The 22,253-nt window shown below is 48.6% G+C and overlaps 2 non-coding genes and 2 pseudogenes across 2 annotated transcripts; all 4 read left to right on the top strand.

Moving 5' to 3' along the window:
- The first annotated feature begins 4,807 nt into the window (after positions 1–4,807).
- On the top strand, positions 4,808–4,977 carry LOC139398552 (U2 spliceosomal RNA; annotated as a pseudogene).
- A 703-nt stretch (positions 4,978–5,680) lies between these two features.
- LOC139398544 (U2 spliceosomal RNA) lies at positions 5,681–5,783 on the top strand (annotated as a pseudogene).
- Positions 5,784–12,713: 6,930 nt separating this feature from the next.
- On the top strand, positions 12,714–12,896 carry LOC139398543 (U2 spliceosomal RNA). Its single transcript, XR_011631475.1, has one exon. It is a non-coding gene; the product is annotated as a U2 spliceosomal RNA (small nuclear RNA).
- A 307-nt stretch (positions 12,897–13,203) lies between these two features.
- Positions 13,204–13,321, top strand: LOC139398551 (U5 spliceosomal RNA). Its single transcript, XR_011631481.1, has one exon. It is a non-coding gene; the product is annotated as a U5 spliceosomal RNA (small nuclear RNA).
- Positions 13,322–22,253: the final 8,932 nt, after the last annotated feature.

Genomic DNA, 22,253 nt, shown 5'->3' with positions numbered 1-22,253 from the left:
GTCACGGTTGTGGCAGTAAACAGCACCTGTTTCGCGAGTGCCCGGCGAGGCAACAAACATATGCGGCAGCGGCTGCTGGGGGAAGAATGGACGGAAGAAAAGGCGTGGAGGAGAAGGGGAGGCCAGGAGAAGGGTACCTAGGTCACAGGCCAGAAGAGGCAGCAAGAAAGATGGTGAGTGGGGAACTGGAGAAGCAAGCCAGGTCCTTGACCGCTCCAAACGTCGGGGGCAAAGTCGTTTTGGAGGAGAGGGCCTTGGTGGAGTTGGAGGTGGTCCCGGAGACCCAGACGTCGACGGGTACTCAATCCATTAGTAGACCGCAGGGAGAGGTTGGTGGAGCAACGGGAGAGTTGGGCTCATCTCTCGACGAAGTACATATAGATGAAGAAGCAATCGGGGCCCTAGTGGGGGAGATGAGGGAGCTGGTGGAGGGTTTCCAAGTCCCCCAAATGGGGACGGCGGAATGGGGGTCCATTTCACCCTTACCTGCCACTCCAAAAATGAAGAGGGACACCTCCACAGACCAGCAGGAGTCAGGGCTGTTAGTGGACTCGGGGGAGGCCCGGAGGAAGAAAAAGAAGAAGAGGTTGTCCCTCGGGCTGGGAGTGGGCCAGAGTGGGCTGGGAGGGGTGGGAGCGATCGGGGACAGTGCCACAGAGGTGGCCCCCCCAGTCACCGCGGGTATCATCTCTCCCACTAATCCCGATGGAGATAGATCTGGTGGCCTTTGCGCTGTGTATGCCAGATGGAGATGGGGTGTCTCAGGCTTTTTCTGGGACGCCGGGACCCCCCATCCACAGCCCCAACCCTTTCCCTGCATCTTGGGTTTCTCAGAGGGGGGAGGCAGTGGATGGGGAGGCCTCAGAGGAAGGGGGTCACGAGCCCTTGCCCATGGATGTACGAGTGGTTGGGGAGATGGTCAGTAGCACCGAGGTGTCTCCCCTGTCCTCACGAGGTCCATCTCTCCGGCTCTTCCAGAGGGACAAGATGGACAAGCTGTTTTTGCCGGATGTGGATGGGGTGTCTCAGGCTAGTTCTGGGACGACGGGACCCCCCATCCCCAACCCCTTAGGCTGCTGGTCCAGCGTCCAATTTCGACGAGGACCTTTACCCACCGGACAGAGTGAGTACTTGAACCCTGCACCTGGTTGACTTTTCGTTATCAGTGTGCAACCATGGCGGAGATTCAAATAATGACTATGAATGTTCGGGGTCTAAGGGACATTGTAAAAAGAACTGCTGTCTTTAGTTGTTTATCCAACGTATGTTTTACCTTTTGTTTCTTGCAGGAGGTACATTTAAGGGATGGGGGGGACGTAGAGCAGTTTAAAAAAGAGTGGGTTAAAGGGGAGTCTGTGTGGAGTGTGGGGGGTGTCCACTCATCAGGGGTTGGAATTTTGTTTGGGACACGGGAGGTGAGGGTGGAAGGCACGTACGTTGCGATGCAGGGGAGGGTTTTGGGGGTGGACATAGCGTTAGGGGATTTTAGACTTAGGATTATAGGGGTATACGGGCCACAGACGGTGCCAGAGAGAAGGGAGATGGTGGAGAGTCTGGCACCTCTGTGTGCCACAAACAGAGTTTTGGTAGTGGGAGGGGATTTTAATGTAGATTTAGGATTGGTGGGAGATGGTAGCGTAGGGGCCATTACCGGACTTATGGCAAGCCATGGTTTGGTGGATGGGGGCCTTAACACTACTCCGGCGCTGGCGGGTCCCACGTGGCGTAACTCCCGGGGGGTCGTGCGGAGGCTGGACTATGTATTTCTACCTAAATCCTTGGGGCTTTTGTCTGGGCGTCTGCTGCCTGTGTTTTTCTCAGATCACGACGGGGTCCTCCTTCGGGTCAAGGCGCCTGTCTGCCTTTTCGGTAGGGGGTACTGGAAGCTCGACCGGGACATCCTGGAGGAGCGGGCTTTTGTCAATGCTTTCTCTGTTTTTTTTCGGGGGCTTGAGGGTCTCCGGCCTATGTGCGGAGGAGTTTTGGAATGGTGGGAGGTAGTTAAGGTAAGAATTAGGGTATTTATTATTGGTTATTGTAAAAGGAAGGGGAGAGAGGAGAGAAGGGAGGTGGAGCAGCTCCAACGTTTACTCGATCTCGAGTACGAGGCAGGCAACCTCGGTGCCTCGATGGACGTTGAGCGTGCTACCAGCCTCAAGGCTCAACTCAGGGAGGTGCATGAGCGGAAGGCCCGTGCCTTCCTGCAGCGTGCACACTCTGAGTTTATAGAGCAGAATGAGACCTGCTCTGCAGTGTTTTTTAAATCAGTTAGGGAAAAGCAGGTAAGACAGGTTTTTTATGGGGTGAGGGATGGACAGGGTAGGGTAGTTAGGGAGCCGGAGCAGATGGTCTGGGTGGCAACTGACCATTTCCGGGGGTTTTTCCAGGAGAGGGTAGTAGAAGAAGAACAGGGTACCGTGTTCTTAGAACACTTGTCCCGGCGTGTGCCGGAGGACATTAGAAAGGCGATGGATGCCCCGATAACACTAGAGGAGGTGGAGAGCGCCCTCAAGAGGATGGGGAAAGGGAAGGTGCCTGGGATGGATGGGCTGCCAGCTGAGTTTTACCTCAGGTTTTGGGGTATGCTTGGACCGGTGGTCCTAGAAGTCCTGACTGCCGTTCTCGAGACTGGAGTCCCGGGCAGGTCAATGGCTGTAGGCGTGCTGTCTCTCCTCTACAAGAGGGGAGACACCGCCGACCTTAGCAACTGGCGGCCGTTGACCATGCTGTGCGTAGATTATAAGATACTAGCTAAGGTCATGGCAGACCGTGTGCGCACAGCCCTTCCCTACGTTGTCCATGAGGATCAAACGTGTGGGGTGGAAGGCCGTTCCATTAGGTGGAACCTCCAACTGATAAGGGACTCCATCGCCTGGGTTGAGGATAGAAGTCTACCTCTGATGGTAGCGGCGCTTGATCAGGCCAAGGCTTTTGATCGCGTCAGTAGGGTTTTTCTTTTCAGAGTGTTAGGTAGGTTAGGGTTTAGTGATCGCTTTATAGAGTGGATCAAGATTTTGTATGTGGGAGCGGGGTGCCGGGTGAGCATAAACAGCCATCTGGGCGACGTGTTTAGCCTCTCATCAGGGGTCAGGCAGGGATGCCCGCTCTCGGCACTCCTTTTCGTGCTCTATATGGAGCCCCTGGCGGCTGCCATTAGGGCTGACGCAGGGGTGGAGGGCTTGCTGGTCCCTGGTAGCGGCGGTTTGCGTGTTAAGGTGACACAATACGCCGATGACACCACCTTGCTTTTGTGCAAGGACTCGTGCCTGCTAAGGTCTCTGGCCATAATTGGAGACTTTACCCGCGCTTTGGGAGCGGTCCTTAACCTCGCCAAGTCATCTGTTAAGTATTTCGGCAGATGGCGGGGCAGAACGGACGTGCCCGGAGGGCTATCTCTCTGTAATGGGGCCCTGAGGGTTCTTGGGGTCCACTTTGAGACCTCCGGCTCCGCGACACTTAACTGGAACATGAGGGTTGCTGTAGTTCAGAGGAAGCTGGCAGTGTGGAAGGCCAGATCCTTGTCTTTCTTGGGCAAGGTTCTGGTCCTGAAGGTGGATGTACTGCCTTCCCTTCTGTACTTGGCTTACATCTATCCATTGCCAGCGAGCATGAGGAGGGGGCTAGTAAGGCTTGTGTTTCAGTTCATGTGGGGAGGCAGGTATGAGTATGTCGCCAGGGCTCGCATGATCTCAACAATCGGGGAGGGTGGGAGGGGAGTTCCACACTTCCCACTCAAGTTGGACTCGATTTTTGTTTCGTTTTTGTTGAATGAGCTCGCTAATCCGGTGATTCATCCCTCCGGTTACTTCCTGCGGGTGTTCTTCTCGTACCAGGCGAGAAGCATAATGGTGTGGTCCAACACGGGTCCTCGGGCTGAACAGCTGCCGTGGCACTTCAGCCATGCGGCGAAGTGGCTGCGCGCACATCCCGAGGTTGAAGTCGCCCGAGTAGGTTTGGACCACAGACGCCTGTACGAGGAGGTCAGACGGACCGTTTGTGCACCCCCTGTGGTGGGTACCCCTGCTGTGGTCTGGGAGACCATACAGGCGCAGGGCCTAGACAATCGTCTTAAGGATCTAAATTGGTTAAGCCTCCACAAGTGCCTGCCGGTACGATCCATAATGTACCGGCATAGCTTGGCACGGTCCCCCCAGTGCCCGAGACCAACTTGTGGTGGGGAGGAGACGATACGCCACATGTACTGGGACTGTCCTTTCGCAGGAGTAGTGTGGGCCAGGGCTCAGGGTTTGCTAGGGAGAGTGAAGGGAGGGTTTGTGTTAACATGGGCGAGGGTGGAGAGAGGGGTAGGGAGAGCAGGGGGGGTAGGTAGGGACCGTTTTCTGTTGTGGCTACTTATCAGTCTTTTTAAGAAAGGGCTCTGGGATGCCAGGCAGGGGCTGGTTAAGTCAGGGGCAGACATGGGGGTGGAGGGAATAGTGAGGAGTGTGGAGGGGGATTTGAGGGGGAGGATAAGGAGGGAGGAGAGGAAGTGGGGCCACCATGCAGCATTAGAGCGGTGGAAAGGGGGGTTGGGGCTTGTCAGGTAGGTAAGTTTTAGAAGGTAGGTTGGTCAATTTTGTGGGATTTGGAATGCTTATGTTTATTGATGGCATGTGATTTTTGTTAGTTTGCAGCAGCCCCCTGGAAAAGATTGAGGGCGGGTTTTGGTTGCCTATCTCTTACCAGAGAGAAAGGGGTTCAGTGGTTTTGAAAACCGATGGGTTGTTTTTTGTTACAAGTTTTGTTTGGATATGGGCATGTTAAAAGAAGTGTGAAGTTTCACCGTGTAAATGTAAAAGTTAGAATAAAAGCTTTGAATCATCATCTGTTCTTATCAGTTTAATATCTGATACGTCCCCCATCGGGGGACTACATATTAAATGGATTTTTCGAACAGGGAGTCGGAAATGGGGCTTGCTCCGTCCGCTCCACGCATCGACCCGGTATTGCAGTACCTCCGGGAACGGTGCAACACTTTTCTCCCGTTGTCAAGGAAAAATACAAATTCACAAAGCTATGTAAACAGCTAGCTGGCTGGCTGGCTGGCTAGCTGGCTAGCAGAAGAAGAGAAGGAAAGAAACATTCAAACTGAAAGAAAGGCGAAGCGCCCTTCAATGGGGTCCCCCGTTTCCCGCCATTTTACTTGCCGGAGTGGTATGGGCTAGGGCACGGGTGTTGATAGGGTTGGTTAGGAGTGATTTTGTGGTGACGTGGGCTAGATTAGAAAGAGGTGTAGGGAGAGCGAGGGGAACAGATAGGGATAGGTTTCTGCTCTGGCTTCTCATGAGCCTCTTTAAACGGGGGCTGTGGGAAGCCAGGCAGAATTTGGTAAAGACAGGGAGAGATTGGGGGGTGGAAGGGATAGTGAGGAGGATGGAAGGAGATTTAAGAGGGAGGATGAAGAGGGAGGGAAATAAGTGGGGGCAGCATGCGGCACGGGAGAGGTGGAAAGGGGGTTTAGGACTGTTAGCGTTAGATTGAGTGTGGTAAGGGGATAGATTAGGGACGGGGAGATAGGGAAAGGGTTAGGTATTGGTTAGGTATGACGGGGAGGGACGATGCTCCCCTGAGGATCTTTGGTTTTTTGGGCTTTGGTGTCATTTAAAATGAAAATACCATTATTTACGTTTGTATAGAAAGTATGATTTTGTATAGAATGGATGGTATTTGAAAGTAATAAATTATTTTTCTAAAAAAAAAAAATCTGTTCTTATCAGTTTAATATCTGATACGTCCCCCATCGGGGGACTACATATTAAATGGATTTTTCGAACGTATTTTTGGAGCGGCTTTGTATCTTGCAGAGCCCGGTATCTTGTTTCAAGAGAAATTGACAGAGATGGGCCAGGATAGTGACTTAAAGACGCATTAGCGACTTTTTCCAAAAAACACCTGCCTGTTGCCAGGGAAACGGTGGGTGGGTGGGTGGGTGGGTGGGTGGTTGGTTGGTTGGTTGGTTGATTGAGTGGGGGTTGGAGGGAGAGAGGAGCTGGCTTTTGCCAACCCACCCGCTGAGGTCTGTCGAGACCCCCGGGGGTCCGGCGGTTTCAGGGTTCCATTTGTGGGTTATCGCTTCTCGGCCTTTTGGCTCAGTACAAGCTTGACACCGAGGTGTCCTAGAGTCCCTGAGCCAAGAGGTTGTCCTAGGAGGGCGGTAAGTATTTTTTCGTGCGGAAAACAAAACATTTTCCTTTTCTATTTTGAGTATTTTTCTCTGTTTTGAAAAATGGCTCGGTTTTCTACACCAAAGATGCCTGGGATCGGTATAGCAAATACTGTGAGGTTTGCCTGGAGGAATAAGGAGATGGAGCCGTTTGGGAGGGAGACGTTTGGAAGGACTATTTTGATCGGGACCCTAAAGTTGGAGGTGGGAGAGGTTTTGTGCCTCCAGGCAAATCCGGGGGAGGCATCTTTTGATGTGACGTTGAAGAAGGAGGAAAAATTTGAAGAAGTGCTGAAGAAGGCGAGAGAGGTGGGAAAGGAGAAACCGATGTGCAATTACGAGGTGACCAGCCTGGGAAAAAGTAATTTCAGGCTGGTCACAGTAAATATGTATAACCCTCATGTGACTGACGAAGAGGTGAGGTCTTTTTTGGGCCGGTATTTGGACAATATATCAACGGCAAGGCTCATAAGGGACTCCCTGGGCTTCTGGAATGGAAGGAGAGTTTTTCAGACGTTGCTCAGGGAGGACCCAGAGGGGCATGATGGTTTCCTCCATCCTCCGGCGATGTTCTCCCTGGGGGCTGACAGGGGAACTCTGTATTATGCCCGTCAGCCTCCGTTTTGCAGGCGTTGTATGGCCTACGGTCATATCCTCGCCTCGTGCAACACAAAGAAGTGTAGATATTGTGGATCTGGGGAGCACGAGGCGAGGGACTGCAAAATGCCTAAGGCGTGCCACGGGTGTGGTTCGTCTGCACACCTGTGGCGGGAGTGCCCGGCTAGGCAGAGGTCATACGCGTCTGCAGCTGGAGGGAGAGCAGGAGAGGGGGATGGGGGAAGAAGAGGAGGAGAAGAAAGGACGGCTCAGGTTTTGAGCAAGGCAACAGAGGGGATTGCCGAAAGGAAGGAAGCGGAGCAAGAGGCGGAAGCTGGAAGAAAGGGGGAAACCGAAGACACGGGGACGGAAGGACTGAAAGGAGAAGAAGAAAAGGAGAAGAAAGGAAGAAAAGCCATGGAGGAGAAAGAGAGAGCAAGAGTGGAAGGAGGGGGGGTGCCGGTGGCAGGGCATGGAGGGGGGGAAGAAGGGGTAAAGGAGTGGGGAGAAAGCAGTACTTCGAGTGCCCTCGTGGAAGAGATGGTGAGGGAAATGGTGGAGGAGCTAGCAGGGAAGGGGGGTAGTGTCTCCCCATTACCTCTAAAAAAACACAAGAAGAAAGGAAAAAGGAAGGGTGATGAGGACGGTGAGGGGATAGCTAAGCGAGGGATGGGGGAGGGGAAGGTGTTTTTGACCTCACTATTCTCTGCAGCCCCAAATATTTTGGTGGAGGGTGACTCCCGGGAGGTGGATCAGGGAGGTTTTTCTGAGGGGGGATCCCAACTCCTGTTTGAGGAGCTGGGGTCTCCTACTCTAGATCCGGAGGCCTACAGGGAGGGAGAGATGGAGAGTGATGGTGGGGAACCCAGGGTGCAGGGCACTCAGAGGCCTAACACACTGCCTGCATCCTGGGTTGGAGAGATGGAGGAGGACGGGGGGGCGAGGACGTCCCTGCAGGATGAGGTGGAGCATCGGGTGAGTCTCCTGTTTTTTGTTGGTTTGGGTTAAGGGTTTGGTTTTTGTTTATAAATACATATTTCTGTTAAATTGTTTAGTTTAAATGTAAGGGGTTTGAGGGACTTTGTTAAGAGGAGGGCGGTTTTTAGTTTCTTAGAGGGGGTGGGTTTTGATGTTTGTTTTTTACAGGAGGCTCACCTGAGGGATGGAGGGGATGTTAATAGATTTAGAAGGGAGTGGGACAAGGGGGAGTCACTTTGGAGTATAGGAGGGGTGCACTCGACAGGAGTAGGGATTTTGTTTGGAAATAGGGAGGTAAAGGTATGATGTTCTCCCTGGGGGCTGACAGGGGAACTTTATATTATGCCCGTCAGCCGCCGTTTTGCAGGCGGTGTATGGCCTACGGTCATATCCTCGCCTCGTGCGACACAAGGAAGTGTAGGTATTGTGGATCTGGGGAGCACGAGGCGAGGGACTGCAAAGTGCCTAAGGCGTGCCACGGGTGTGGCTCATCTGCACACCTGTGGCGGGAGTGCCCGGCCAGGCAGAGGTCATACGCGTCTGCAGCTGGAGGGAGGGCAGGAGAGGGGGATGGGGGAAGAAGAGGAGGGGAAGGACGGCCTTTTCAGGCGCAGACGGCTGGCCCAGAGGGCAAAAAGAAAGAAGAAGAGAAAGGAGTGACAGCGGGAGGAGAAAGAAAGAAGGAAGAGCGTGAAAGATCAACGGGGGAGGGAGTGGTTGGGGGAGGGGGTTCCTGTGGTAGGACCTGTGGGGGTGCCTGGGGTAGGACCTGTGGGGGGGGAGGGGGTGCCTGTGGCAGGAACTGTGGGGGGGAGGGGGTGCCTGTGGCAGGGCCTGGGGGGAGGGGAGGAGGGGGGGGTGGCGGGGAGGGAGGGGGGAGGCAGTGGGGGGACTGCATGTCGAATTTCCTAGTGGACGAGATGAGGGAATTAGTGGAGGAGCTAGCGGGGAAAGGGGGTTGTGTCTCCCCGCTACCTCTTACACCTCTTACACAAAAAAAAAGAAGGGAAGAGGGGGGGGATGTGGAAGGGGAGGGGGGGGGGTAAGCGAGTGATGGGGGAGAGGAGGGGTTCTTTGTCCTCACTGTTTACCGAAGCCCCTCAGCACTTGGGGGAGGGTGAATCCCTGGAAATGGATCAGGTCTGTTTGGCGGGGGGTTCCCAAATCCTCTTTGAGGGGATGGGGTCCCCTAGCCTCAGCTTGGACGCTTTCAGGGAGGGAGCTGGTGGGGAGCCCGGAGTGCAGGGTACTCCAAACCCTAACACCCTACCTGGATCCTGGGTTGGAGGGATGGAGGTGGACGGAGGGACGTCAGAGGAGGAGGGGACGTCTCTGCCGGAGGTGATGGAGAAGGGGAGCATCGGGTGAGCCTCCTCTTTTATTTGGGGGTTTTGGGAGTAAGGGGTTTTGTATTGGTTTAATTTAAAATGAATATTTCTGTTTCTTTTCTTAGTTTAAATGTTAGGGGATTGATGGACTATGTTAAAAGGAGGGCGGTGTTTAGTTTTTTAGAGGGGGTAGGTTTTGATGTTTGTTTCTTACAGGAGGTTCACCTGAGGGATGGAGGGGATGTTGAAAGGTTTAGGAGGGAGTGGGTAAAGGGAGAGTCATTGTGGGGCATAGGAGGGGTGCACTAAACGGGGGTAGGGATTTTGTTCGGGAATAAGGAGATTCAATTAGAGGGCACTTTTGTGGTAATGCAGGGTAGAGTTTTGGGGGTTGATGTCAAGTATAGGGAGATTAGATATAGGTTATTTGGGGTGTATGGGCCACAGGCGGCGGCAGACAGGAGGGAGATGGTGGACTGTCTGGCGCCCCTGTGTGTTACAAACAGGCACTTGGTGATAGGGGGTGATTTCAACGTAGATTTAGGGGTAGGGGGGGATAGTAGTGCAGGCGCCATCACCGGGCTAATGGCTTGCCATGGTCTGGTTGATGGTGGCCTGCACACTGCTCCAGCAATGGTCGGTCCTACATGGCGCAACTCCAGGGGGGTTGCGCGGAGGCTCGACTATATTTTTGTACCTAGGTCTTTGGGTCGGTTGTCTGGGCGGCTGTTGCCTGCCTTTTTTTCGGACCATGACGGGTTGCTCCTGCAGGTGGGGTCGCCAGTCTGCCTCTTCGGAAGGGGGTACTGGAAACTAGATCGGGATTTACAGGATGAGCAGGTCTTTGTCAATGCTGTCACAGGGGTGTTTCGGGGGCTTGAAGGCCTCCGGCCCATGTGTGAGGGGGTGTTAGAATGGTGGGATTTAGTAAAGGTAAGGATTAGGGCCTTTATTATAGGATATGGTAAGAGGAAAAAAAGGGAGGAAAGGAGGGAGGTGGATCATATCCAAAGGTTGCTCGAACTCGAGTACGAGGCAGGCAACCTCGGCGGGTCGATTGACTGGGAGAGATCCACAGCCCTGAAGGCACAGCTCAGGGAGCTGCAGGAGCAGAAGGCTCAAGCTTTCCTGGAGCGTGCACATAGTGGCTTTTTAGAACATAATGAGACTTGTTCCGCTATGTTCTTTAAGTCGGTTAGGGCCAGGCAGAGTAGGAAGGTAATGCATGGAGTTAGAGAAGAAGATGGTAGTGTAGTAAGTAAACCAGAGGAGATGGTCAGGGTGACAACTGAGCATTTCCGAGGTTTATTTAAGGAAAGGGAAATAGATGTAGAGCAGGGAAATGTGTTTTTAGAACACTTGTCCCGGCGGTTGCCGGAGGACATTAGAGACGTGCTGGAGGCCCAGATCTCCCTCGAGGAGGTTGAGAGCGCCCTCAGGAGGATGGGTAAAGGGAAGGTGCCTGGGATGGATGGTCTACCGGCCGAGTTTACCTCAAGTTTTGGGGTATACTTGGACCGGTGGTCCTCGAAGTCTTGAAGGCCATCCTTGAGACGGAGGTCCCGGGGGGATCAATGGCTGTTGGTGTGCTGTCACTTCTTTATAAGAAGGGGGAAGCAACTGACTTTGGCAACTGGCGGCCGTTGACCATGCTGTGCGTAGATTACAAGATTCTTGCAAAGGTTTTAGCGGATCGGTTGCGCACAGCCCTTCCCTACGTCGTCCATGAGGATCAGACGTGCGGGTTAGAGGGCCGCTCTATAAGATGGAACCTACAGTTGATTAGGGACTCCATCGCCTGGGTTGAAGATAGAGGGCTGCCTTTAATGGTAGCAGCGCTTGATCAGGCGAAAGCCTTTGATCGCGTGAATAGATCCTTTCTATTCAGGGTATTAGGTAGATTAGGATTTGGGGAGAAGTTTATAGGATGGATCCGTACATTATATGTCGGAGCGGGGTGTAGAGTTAGCGTAAACGGTCACTTGGGTGACGTTTTTGACCTCTCGTCTGGGGTCAGGCAGGGATGCCCGCTCTCGGCACTCCTCTTCGTTCTGTACATGGAGCCTCTAGGGGCTGCCATTAGGGCAGACACAGGGGTGGAGGGCTTGTTGATCCCTGGAAGCGGTGGGCTGCGTGTTAAGATGACGCAGTACGCCGACGACACTTCCTTGCTGCTATGCAAGGACTCGTGCCTGACAAGGTCCCTTGCCATCATTGGGGATTTCACCCGAGCGTCGGGGGCGGTTCTGAACCATGCAAAGTCTTCCGTTAAGTTTTTCGGAAGATGGCGCGGTAGAACGGATGTGCCCGGGGGGGTTCTCTCTCTATGAGGGGGCCCTGAGGATTCTCGGGGTCCATTTTGAGACCTCTGGCTCAGCGACGCTGAACTGGAACATGAGGATCGCAGTGGTACAGAGGAAGCTAGCAATGTGGAAGGCTAGGTCTTTGTCTTTTATAGGCAAGGTCCTGGTCCTAAAGGTGGATGTATTGCCATCTCTGTTGTATTTGGCATACATCTACCCATTGCCGGCTTGTCTGAGGAGGCCTCTGGTGAGGCTTGTGTTTCAGTTCATGTGGGGTGGCAGGTACGAGTGGGTCGCCAGGGCACGCATGCTCTGTCCCATCGGGGAGGGAGGTAGGGGGGTACCTAACATCCCCCTCAAGCTGGACACAATTTTTGTGTCCTTTGTGTTGACAGAACTGGCTCATCCGGTGATACACCCGTCCGGTTACCTCCTGCGGGTGTTCTTCTCCTACCAAGCGAGAAGCGTAATGGTGTGGTCTAACACGGGTCCTCGGGCGGAACAGCTGCCGTGGCACTTTGGCCATGCGGCCAAGTGGTTGCATGCGCACCCCGAGGTTGAAGTTGCCCGAGTAGGTTTAGACCACAGGCACCTGTACGAAGAGGTCAGGCAGGCAGGGAGTCCTGCGCCTGTAGCGGGCATCTCGGAAGTGGTCTGGGAGGGAGTGCAGGCGCGGGGCCTGGACAACAGGCTCAAGGACCTGAATTGGTTGAGCCTCCACAAGTTTTTGCCGGTACGGTCCACCATGTACCGGCATAGCTTGGCGCGATCCCCCACCTGCCCAAGGTCTGCTTGTGGCAGGGAGGAGACTGTGCGCCATGCTTTTTGGGACTGTGCCTTTGCCGGAGTGGTATGGGCGAGGGCACGGGTGTTGATAGTTTTGGTAAGAGGTGATTTTGTGGTGACATGGGCTAGGTTAGAGAGAGAGGTGTAGGGAGAGCGAGGGGTACAGATAGGGATAGATTTCTCCTCTGGCTTCTCATGAGCCTCTTTAAACGGGGGCTGCGGGAAGCCAGGCAGAATTTGGTAAAGACAGGGAGAGATTGGGGGGTGGAAGGGATATTTAGGAGGGTGGAAGGAGATTTAAGAGGTAGGATGAAGAGGGAGGAGAGGAAGTGGGGGAAACATGCGGCACGGGAGAGATGGAAAGGGGGTTTAGGGCTGGGGGTGTTAGATTGAGATTTATAAGGGGATAGATTAGGGGCGGAGAGATAGGGAAAGGTAATGGTTAGGAATGACGGGGAGGGATGATGCTCCCCTGAGGTTTGTTTTTGTAAATAGGATGAATGAAGAATGAATGAGAACTATGATTTTGTAAAGTATGAATGGTATAGCTGGTAATAAATTATTTTTCTAAAAAAAATTAAAAAAAAATCTGTTCTTATCAGTTTAATATCTGATACGTCCCCCATCGGGGGACTACATATTAAATGGATTTTTCGAACAGGGATTCGGAAATGGGGCTTGCTCCGTCCGCTCCACTCATTGACCCGGTATTGCAGTACCTCCGGGAACGGTGCAACACCCGTTGTCAAGGAATAATACAAATGCACAAAGCTATGTAAAACATCTAGCCAGCAGAAGAGAAGGAAAGAAAAAAGAAGAAACATCCAAACTGAAAGGGCTACGCCCCCTTCAATGGGGTCCCCCGTTTCACTAACTAAACATTTTGGTCAGGATAGTGCGTGTGTGTGTGTGTCTCCGTCTCTGTGTCTGTCTGACTTTTTACACACAGCCCTCGAAAAGTTGGTAGAGTGGGTTCGGGAACCACCCGCGGGAACCCGGCCTAGAGTGCACAGATTGTGTCTCGGGCCCCGACATCTTGACTTCCATTTGACTCTGGTTTCTCTTCATTATGCACAAGCCTTTCGCCTTTTACTAAAGACTTCCATGGAGAGAAACCCTTATGAGTTAAACATATTTTTAGAGGGGCTTTGCTTCTGTGAGGGAACACCCCCCTGAAATGGACAAAAATAAATGGGAAGTCATTGGTACTGGACAAACCATATACATGGTGTCCAATACCACTCAATTCGGCGTCGTTTCGTTCAAAGTTGATTGCAAATGCCATATGGCAAATGCCAGGTTCAACACTTTAAAAATCCAATAGGTGGCGAGCGCGCTCCACCGTGGTTTTTCATATTGCAAATGCAACACAAGGCAACATCCAAAACCAACATTTTGAAAAAGCCATTATTTTTCAAAAACCTAGCAACCCCTTAAAAAAGTGCTTTCTGGACCGTTTTTCGAAATTCTTTAGATTTTTTTTGTCAATTCCACATGTGTAAGAACTGTATGAATGTACTTTTGTCCAAATTTATTATCATATTTTTTTTTTTTTACTTGTGCATAAGGCATATGTTTTGTCCATTTGCAATATGATTTCATAGGAAGTCAAAAGTCACTTTTTTTGGCCAAATGCCATAAGAAATGTCCAAATGCAATATGAAAGATTTGAAAATGCCAAATCAGGATGTTAAGTCCATTTGCCATTTACCATCACAAATTTGACATGCCCAAAAATACTGCAGAAATGCAAAATTGACTGGCCTGATGAACACAGGAGTGCCGGGCAGTGATAGTTGTTCCTTTCCATCGCTCGTTGTGTTGATTTCATCATGTCCATTTGGTGATGTTTTTTTCACTATTTAATCATATTGCAAATGCACGTGCATTTGCAATATGTTTCAATGGTCATTTACCATCACGAATTTGTCATGCTCCAAAGTCAAACTATACTTTAGTTTTTTTTACCTGTGCATAAGGCATTTGTTTTGTCCATTTGCAATATGATTTCATAGGAAGTCAAGGTCAAAAGTCACTTTTTTTTGGCCAAATGCCATAAGAAATTTGACATGCTCAAAAATAGTGCAGAAATTCAAAATTGACTGGCCCGATGAACTCGGGATGGCTGGGCAGTGATTCTGGTTCCTCTCCATCGCTTGTTAGGGTCGATTTCAGAATGTCACTTTGCTGATGGTAGCTCACTGTTTAAACATATTGCAAATGGACAAGAGACACCAACCAGCAAGTCACCGTCCCTCAGTCAATTAGATATCGTTCTGACACCAAACTGATACAAACTGACACCAAACCCACTTTTTCCAACTCGTTTGGTAGCCAACTATCACATACTTCAAAACTGGCCCAAAATTCACCATGCCTTCTGTTCAAACCATAATAAAAACGTAAAACACATAGTTACAGTCTAGCTACAGGTCCAGTTCAGATGTTATGTGTAGGCCTAGCTGAGGCAACCCCGAATCCCACGTTTCTGCTCGATAGGTCCTTTGGTCCCCGAGCAAGACCCTAATTGGTGCTGAAAATCCACTTTTTTCCATGCCTTGCTACGGGGTCCTTGAATGAGCAATCGGACAGAAACGTTGGGGTCCGTCTATATGAGCCATGGCAGTCGTAATGCACCTAGTCGTGCGACTCTGGGACATTTCTAAATGTCGTCATTTTCGTGCAAATGTACGAGGCTGTTTCTCTGTCCGAGAACCTTCTAGAGCCACGTAACTCACCACGCACTATCAACCTGAGGTCTAGAACAGGTTTCTAAAGTTTCGGAACTCTAGGTCTGATGGTTCTTTAAATAAACCTCTTGTAAAAAGAGAACCTGGAAGGAGACACAGGAAAGGTACTGAAACACCCCTTTCTTCCCCATATCCCTTAACCTGTAGTGACGCCCACGTTTGGCTGAGAAATTGCCGGGAAATTGCGGTCACCACAACGCCGAAAAATATTAGAAATTAGCTCCATAATATCGACAGAAACATGGCAAACGTTGTTTAGAATCAAGCCTCTAGGTGTTTTTCACAATTCTATTCGATGAAAAATCATTCCTGGCAGTCGGTTTCTCATCCGAGGCAAACGGAAAAATACTGCAGCTGGAGATTACGCAATAATTGCGACGGAGGACACCAAGCGACCACCTGGTAGATGTAGTGTCTTATGGTCAATCTTCCAATGATATGCCTACAAATACGTCACAATGCTGCAGACACCTTGGGAAAAACTTGGAAAAGGTAAGCTGACTCCTAGCTCCTCCACAGCCATATAAGGAGTCATTGCCATGAGGCTGTTTCAAAAAATGCGGCACTTCCTGATTGTATTTTTATCTCGTTTTTTTCTGTAACATCAGTTCTGTGGCACTCACAGACAATATCTTTGCAGTTTTGGAAACGTCAGAGTGTTTTCTTTCCAAAGCTGTCAATTATATGCATAGTCGAGCATCTTTTCGTGACAAAATATCTTGTTTAAAACGGGAACGTTTTTCATCCAAAAATTAAAATAGCGCCCCCTATATCCAAGAAGTTAATAATCGGTCAAATTGTAGATGGGGCAAACTGTATTCGATAGAGAAAGTATTCTGACCTGCCCCTTTTTCTCTCTTGCATAACTCTCAATAGTGTAAGGTTCTTCCAGGATGTGCCTCTTCTTCGTTTCACCAATGATTAACTTCAACCCAATTCCAAAGACTGGTGACATCCTGTGGCAGTCGTAGGAATGGGCGCTATCTAATTTCCCTTGGCAAAGACAACTGAGGGTACTGTCAGAGGAATTTTTTATTTTTTATTCTGAACAGTTTTTCCTTGGGGTTTTGCCTGCTACATAAGTTCTGTTATAGTCACAGACATGATTGAACCGGTTTTAGAAACTCCAGAGTGTTTTCTATCCACACCTACTAATCATATGCATATAATATATTCCTGGCATGAGTAGCAGGAAGATAAAATTGTGCATGCTATTTATCCAAAAGTGGAAATGCTGCCCCCTATCTCTGAGAAGTTAACCTCTCTAGGCTATGCGGGACGTTAGCATATCGCAAAGATACTAAATGCACAATTCGTAATATTAAACATTCTTGTAAATACATGTATCTAACATAATTTAAAAGCTTAACTTTCTCTTAATCCAACCGCAGTGTCAGATTTTTAAAATGCTTTTCGGCGAAAGCAATCCTTACGTTAATCTGACGACAGTGCGCCACACACACATATTACTAGCATTTTCCAACCAAGCATTAGCGCCACAAAAGTCAGAAATAGCAATAAAATAATAAATTACCTTTGAAGATCTTCTTTTGGCAATACAAAAGGTCCAATCTTCACAATAAATGGTTCGATTAAATCCATTTTTACAGCATAACACGATACATTTTGTAAACGGCTTGAGTCATGAATTCTGTATCCTTCACCTTTCAATGAAACATTCGATGCAATTACTCACACTACATTTACGTTTATCTAGTCAGGGTTGGTTTCATTGTAATCCTCTGTTTGTTAGTAACACAACCATACATGATGGTTCTTTTTACGGGGCGTATTGACCGAAAGGAACTGATTTGAACACACCAAACAATGACCTCCTGCGCACCAATGATATCACCAGTGCTTCTTTGAATGACTGTATTTCTGCACAATCACCACTGAACGTCTTGAAATCTAGCTTGGTAGATCGCCAATGAGCTGAGGTAAACGGCAATATCTAATGTTTATATCCGGCAAGACCAGCTCTTGAACGAAAGTCGAGCGTAACACAGCCATTCGCCATGGAAATTTCTACCCGAAGGAGACACCTTGTCGAAGCAGTATTGAGTCGAGAACATTTTCTGGAAAATCAAAGGCAAAGTCCAGGTATACAGATCTACATGATATTATTTACGAGATTGATAGAGAAAGTGACCCAGAGTTATAAGAAGATGTATCAGATTGTGAGACAAGTTTGGACTTGGATTTCAGGAGATATTTCTGTATGGAGAAGATGCAATTCTCGATTGATAAGTAATTCTCATGCCATTGTTTGAAATTAATAAAATCAAATATTATTCATTTGAGTTGGAGATATTTTATTTTACATATTTTTATATATTCAGTAATGAAATGTTTGAAGTGGCTCCACATGGCTCCACATTGTGGGTGTGTGTCTGTCTGTAAATATTAGATGTATTTTATCTAAATATGGAACGGAACAGAACCTCACCTTAGTTATTTATGTTCCCTACTCTGTATATAATCTGTGTTTCTGTATATATTAGATATTTTTTACATGTATTTTATCTGACATATATATATATTCAGTAATGAAATGTTTGAAGTGGCTCCACATGGCTCCACATTGTGGGTGTGTGTCTGTCTGTAAATATTAGATGTGTTTTATCTAAACATGGAACGGAACAGAACCTCACCTTAGTGATTTACGTTCCCTACTCTGCATATAATCTGTGTTTCTGTGTCTTTATTTCACAGTCCCTCCGATTCTGATTGAGAAGAAGAAGAGCTAAACCTGCAATCAGAGAGGAGAAGGGTCATTGGCACTCTGTGCTGGAGGAGGATGTGTTGCCTACACCTCCAGTATTCAGAACGAAAAGGCCATCGGGACCTCAGCTGGATATAACCTCCAAGTACAGTCCCATGCAACTTTTTCAGCTGTTTTTCACCTCGGCAGTTGTTGATTCCCTGGTGTCGAACACAAATAAGTATGGTGCTAAGAAGCAGGCAGACAAGAAAGAGGGATGGAAGCCCATTTCCATGTCAGATGTTTGTCAATGGTCATTTACATGGATCTTGTGAAGCTAAAAACCCTGAAAGACTACTGGAAAACCGCTCCCCTCTATCAACTGCCTTTCCCCTCCACTGTCATGTCATATCATGCAAAAGGTTTCTGACAATCTCACGGGCGCTTCATATCAGTGACCGAGAAGAAGAGAGGCACAGCAAGGTTTGATAGGCTCTGCAAAATAAAACCTCTACCCCAGCATCGTTGAGGCCTGCAAAATCTATTTTCAGCCTGCCCAGAACGTTTCCATCGATGAGAGGATGGTAGCTTCAAAGATCACAATTGGCCTAAAACAATACATGCTTAAGGGACATGGGGGATGTTTCTGTTTTTTCAAGGGGGTGGATGAAGGGAGAGTCCAGATGGGGGTTGGGAGGGTGCACTCCTCTGGGGTGGGGATTTTGTTTGGTGGGTTATTTTTCTGTCATACAGGGGAGTGTTTTAGTAGTTGATGCAGACTGGAGTGGGCACCTGCTGAACCTCGAGGTAGAATATATATTTTTTTGTTCCTGCTAGATGTTGGCGTTACTAACAGAACTGTGGTTTTGGGCGGGGATTTCATTGACTCCTTCAAAAGCACTGTAGACTTTAGCCTACCCTATTTGGTTTCTGTGGTTCAATTTTTGTTCTTTTAGGGACTATTTCAGAGTCAGTGACCCCAATGGGGAGGAGGGTATGACATGGGAAATCTCAAGGGGTTCCCGTAGTCTTATAGATTAATTTTTTTTTTTTTTTAACTATCTGTGCCAGTCTCGCAAGTCACCGTTTCTCCAGCCCAGGTAGTGTTCTCGGTAGAAGTGCCAATTTTTGGCAGAGGTTTTGGGGAATTAAAATCCCACATTTTGGCATGTCTTTCTTTTAGGGAGGCTTTTAAATCCCATTATGAGATATTGGGTGACCTCAAGCCATTTTTTGGTTCCCTAGTCGAATGGTGGGGGTGTGTAAAGCGCAATGTGCGCACCCTGGCCATTTCGCATTGTGTCACTACGCCCCGTACAGATAGGGAGGTTTTTCAACGGCTTCAGGGGGAGCTGATTGCCTTGGTGTCAGCTGAGAACAAGGGTGAGGGGAGTGATGTGGAGAGGATGGAGGTTTTAAAAAGTAAGTTGGGGCTGTATTTTCAGGGGAAGGCCAGGGACTTTCTCTTTAGGTGTCAAACAGACAAGTTCGAGTTTGGGGAGGCTAGCAGCTCATATTTTTTTAAAACATGTTAAAGTTGACCGTGCCAAAGCAGGTATTGCTCAGCTACAAACAGAAGGGGGGAATGGTTTCTGACCCCAAGGGCATGGTAGAAGCAGCGTCCTCCTACCAATAATCTTTTACGGAGAAGGACATAGATTGTTCAACAGAACATGTCTTCTTAGGGTTTTTGAGGGAAAAGGTTCCCCCGGAGGCAGCCTCTGATCTTGACCGCCCTTTCGAGCTTGCGGAGGTTGAGGCTGCTTTGTGGGTTTTACCAACCGACAATGTTCCAGGTTACGATAGGCATCCTCTGGAGTTTTATGTTACCTTTTGGAAAATTTTGGGCAGAGATTTTCTTTCGGGAAAAAAAGGAGTGTATGTAGCAGGGCTTCTGGGGTCTTGACACTGCTTTTCAAGAAAGGGGAAAGTATAACCTAGGGAACTACAGGCCCATTACGCTATTGTGCGCAGACTACAAGGTGGCAGCCCATGTCCTAGCGGGCCGCCTAAGGAAGGGACGTTGCTCCCCTGGGTTATAATTTTGGGTTTCCGTTTGTTTTGTGATTTAAATGCCTTGTTGAGTATTTGTGGTGGTTTGTTTTTTTTGCTGAGAGTTTTAATAGAACCTTTTAATCATCTGATGTCTTTGATTTTAAATTTTAACCATGAAATTAAAGGAAATTGCATTTTTAGCAAAACAGAAAAGTAGGGGGTTATTTTAAGAAGTAAGGAGAGGGAATTAGAAGGGGAGAAGTGTACGAGGCACTTTAAGAAAATAGTTAGAAAGGGTAGGACAATGACAGGATTAAAAACAAAGGTGGGTTTTAAAAACAGATGGAATAAAAGCAGTAGTCGAGGATGCTTATGGGGAACTGTTTGGAGTAAAATATTTGTGTGAGGAAACCATGGGGGACATTTTAACATACATTGACAGGACCTTACTCAACACCTGACAATGACAGAAATTGATAAAGGACTGAAACATTTTAAGAGGGGTAAGTCACCAGGGGAGGACAGCCTCCCAGTTTTAGAGTAGGGATTGTGACTCTTTTACACAAGACAAACTGGAGACCGATTACCCTTTTAAATTTTGACTGTAAACTTTTTACTAAGGTTCTAACACTCAATGTCTTCTGTTTTAGGGAAGGTGATCCACCCGGACCAAACCTGTGCCTTTCCCAGAAGGAAGGTCACGGACAGCCTGATACTGATCCGAGATGCCATCTGTTATGCGAGAGACAGAAACATGCGGCTTGTAGTCCTAAATTTAGATTTTGATCGAGCCTCGCACCAGTACCTCTTCAAGGTAAGAGTGCCGGACATGAAGTAAATAATCATGGTGCACCACCGTCGAGGGAGAAATCCTATGATAGGGCTTGTATTGTGGAGGTGGATATCACTGGGAATCGTAAACTAATGATGGAATTGCTGCGAGGGATAGAGAAGGCATGCTGAGCAGTGACAGGGTGCAGATGCAAGGGGGATCAGGAGTACGAGATAACGATGTCGCATGTCCATGGGAAGGAGTAACTGAGTAACTGATGGATGGATGGACTGAAAATCAAATCGTGTACGGTAATGGCGAGGAACATTTCATCTGATGAACTGGTGGCGTCCTTCATGAATTTATTCGTGTATATTAGCGATGATGCTATTGTTGCCAAATTGGAAGGATGGGGTGTGTCGGCGGTTTCTGATTTAGAAGAAATTATGGCTGGTAACGGAGATAGCGGATGTCACAAGATTCTGCAAGGTCCGGTTCACAGACGTGATGCACTCACTACCGTATTCTGCAAAGTTCGAGATGTTGGAGGGGGCTAAATAATTATGTGTGATACACGACAGGCAAGTTAAAGTGTGCCGAATTTGTATTCAGCCTGGCCACGTAGTCCGGAATTGCCATGATTTTTTTATAACGGCGGTGCAGAATACAAGGTCATTATGCGAGAGTGCGTCGCGAAAGTGGGAAGACCTTGCAATGGGTGTGGTGAGAGGCATCCACTGCACGTGTACTAGGCCGACAGACGGTGATGACATGGAACAACAGGAGGTGGTGATAGAAGAGAGTGTGACGGAGGAGAGGACGGGAGGGAGAAAAAGGAGGCCAGGATGGTGAAGGAGAAGAGGGTGATGAATCTACTGTGGCAGATGGAATTGGGTCTAGCATGGAAATGAGCCGGAGGGTGGAGGAGGAGTGTCGGCCACGGATCTGTCTGAAGGTGCAGGGGATGCTGATCATGAACGTTTTATATCTGACGCTAGTCCTAAAAATATGGAGGTGAAGGGTGAATCCTCAAAGAGTAAGGACTCTGTGCGTGACGTGTCCTCAGATGAAGTCCAAAGAGGGAGGAAAGAAGCGAAGGAGGCTGGTCAAGATCAAGAAGAAAAAGACTGGGTCTTGATGATGGAAACAATAAACATCATACTCCTACTCATGGTGGGCATTATCTGTCAAATATTAATGAGACTAAGAGATATGGAAAAGTTAGACCAGACAGTAAGCCTACTTCAGGTTATTTCATGCCTGACATTATGGTGGATGGTGTAAGAAAGCGATGGATGGATTTGCTTTATTTTAATAATGGTAGGGAGAGGACTTGTGGGGTTGCTATTTTAATTAATAACCTCTTACAGCCCCCCCCCCCCTACTTTGTGCAATTTCCGCCTGAAGACATACTCAAATCTAACAGCATGTAGCTCAGGCACAGAACCAAGGATATGCATATTCTTGGTACCATTTGAAAGAAAATACTCTGAAGTTTGTGTACATGTTAATTGAATGTAGGAGAATATAACAATAGATCTGGTTTAGATAAAACAATGAAAAAAAACATACGTTTTTGTATTTTTGTTTTTTGTATCATCATCTTTAAAATGAACAAGATAAAACAAACATTCAGATAGGATGATGCGGACAATTTCAGTGAAAAATACAAGAGGGCAACAGTACTTGTGCAAAGTTTCAGAATGATACCTTCCAAAATGAGTGCGCTACATGAAATTGTGTGGGTAACTGTATATTGGTTGGGGGATTTTAACGTTTGTTTGACTAAACTGGAAACGTCAAGGAGTGCATTGTTGTGCTCTGATCTGTCTAGGCTAGTCTTGCTGGGGGTAATGAATGATCATTGAGTGATGCAT

This window comes from Oncorhynchus clarkii, unplaced genomic scaffold (assembly GCF_045791955.1).
Source record: "Oncorhynchus clarkii lewisi isolate Uvic-CL-2024 unplaced genomic scaffold, UVic_Ocla_1.0 unplaced_contig_13526_pilon_pilon, whole genome shotgun sequence".
Classification (NCBI taxonomy): Eukaryota; Metazoa; Chordata; class Actinopteri; order Salmoniformes; family Salmonidae; genus Oncorhynchus; species Oncorhynchus clarkii.
This window is presented reverse-complemented; position numbering and strand designations above follow the sequence as displayed.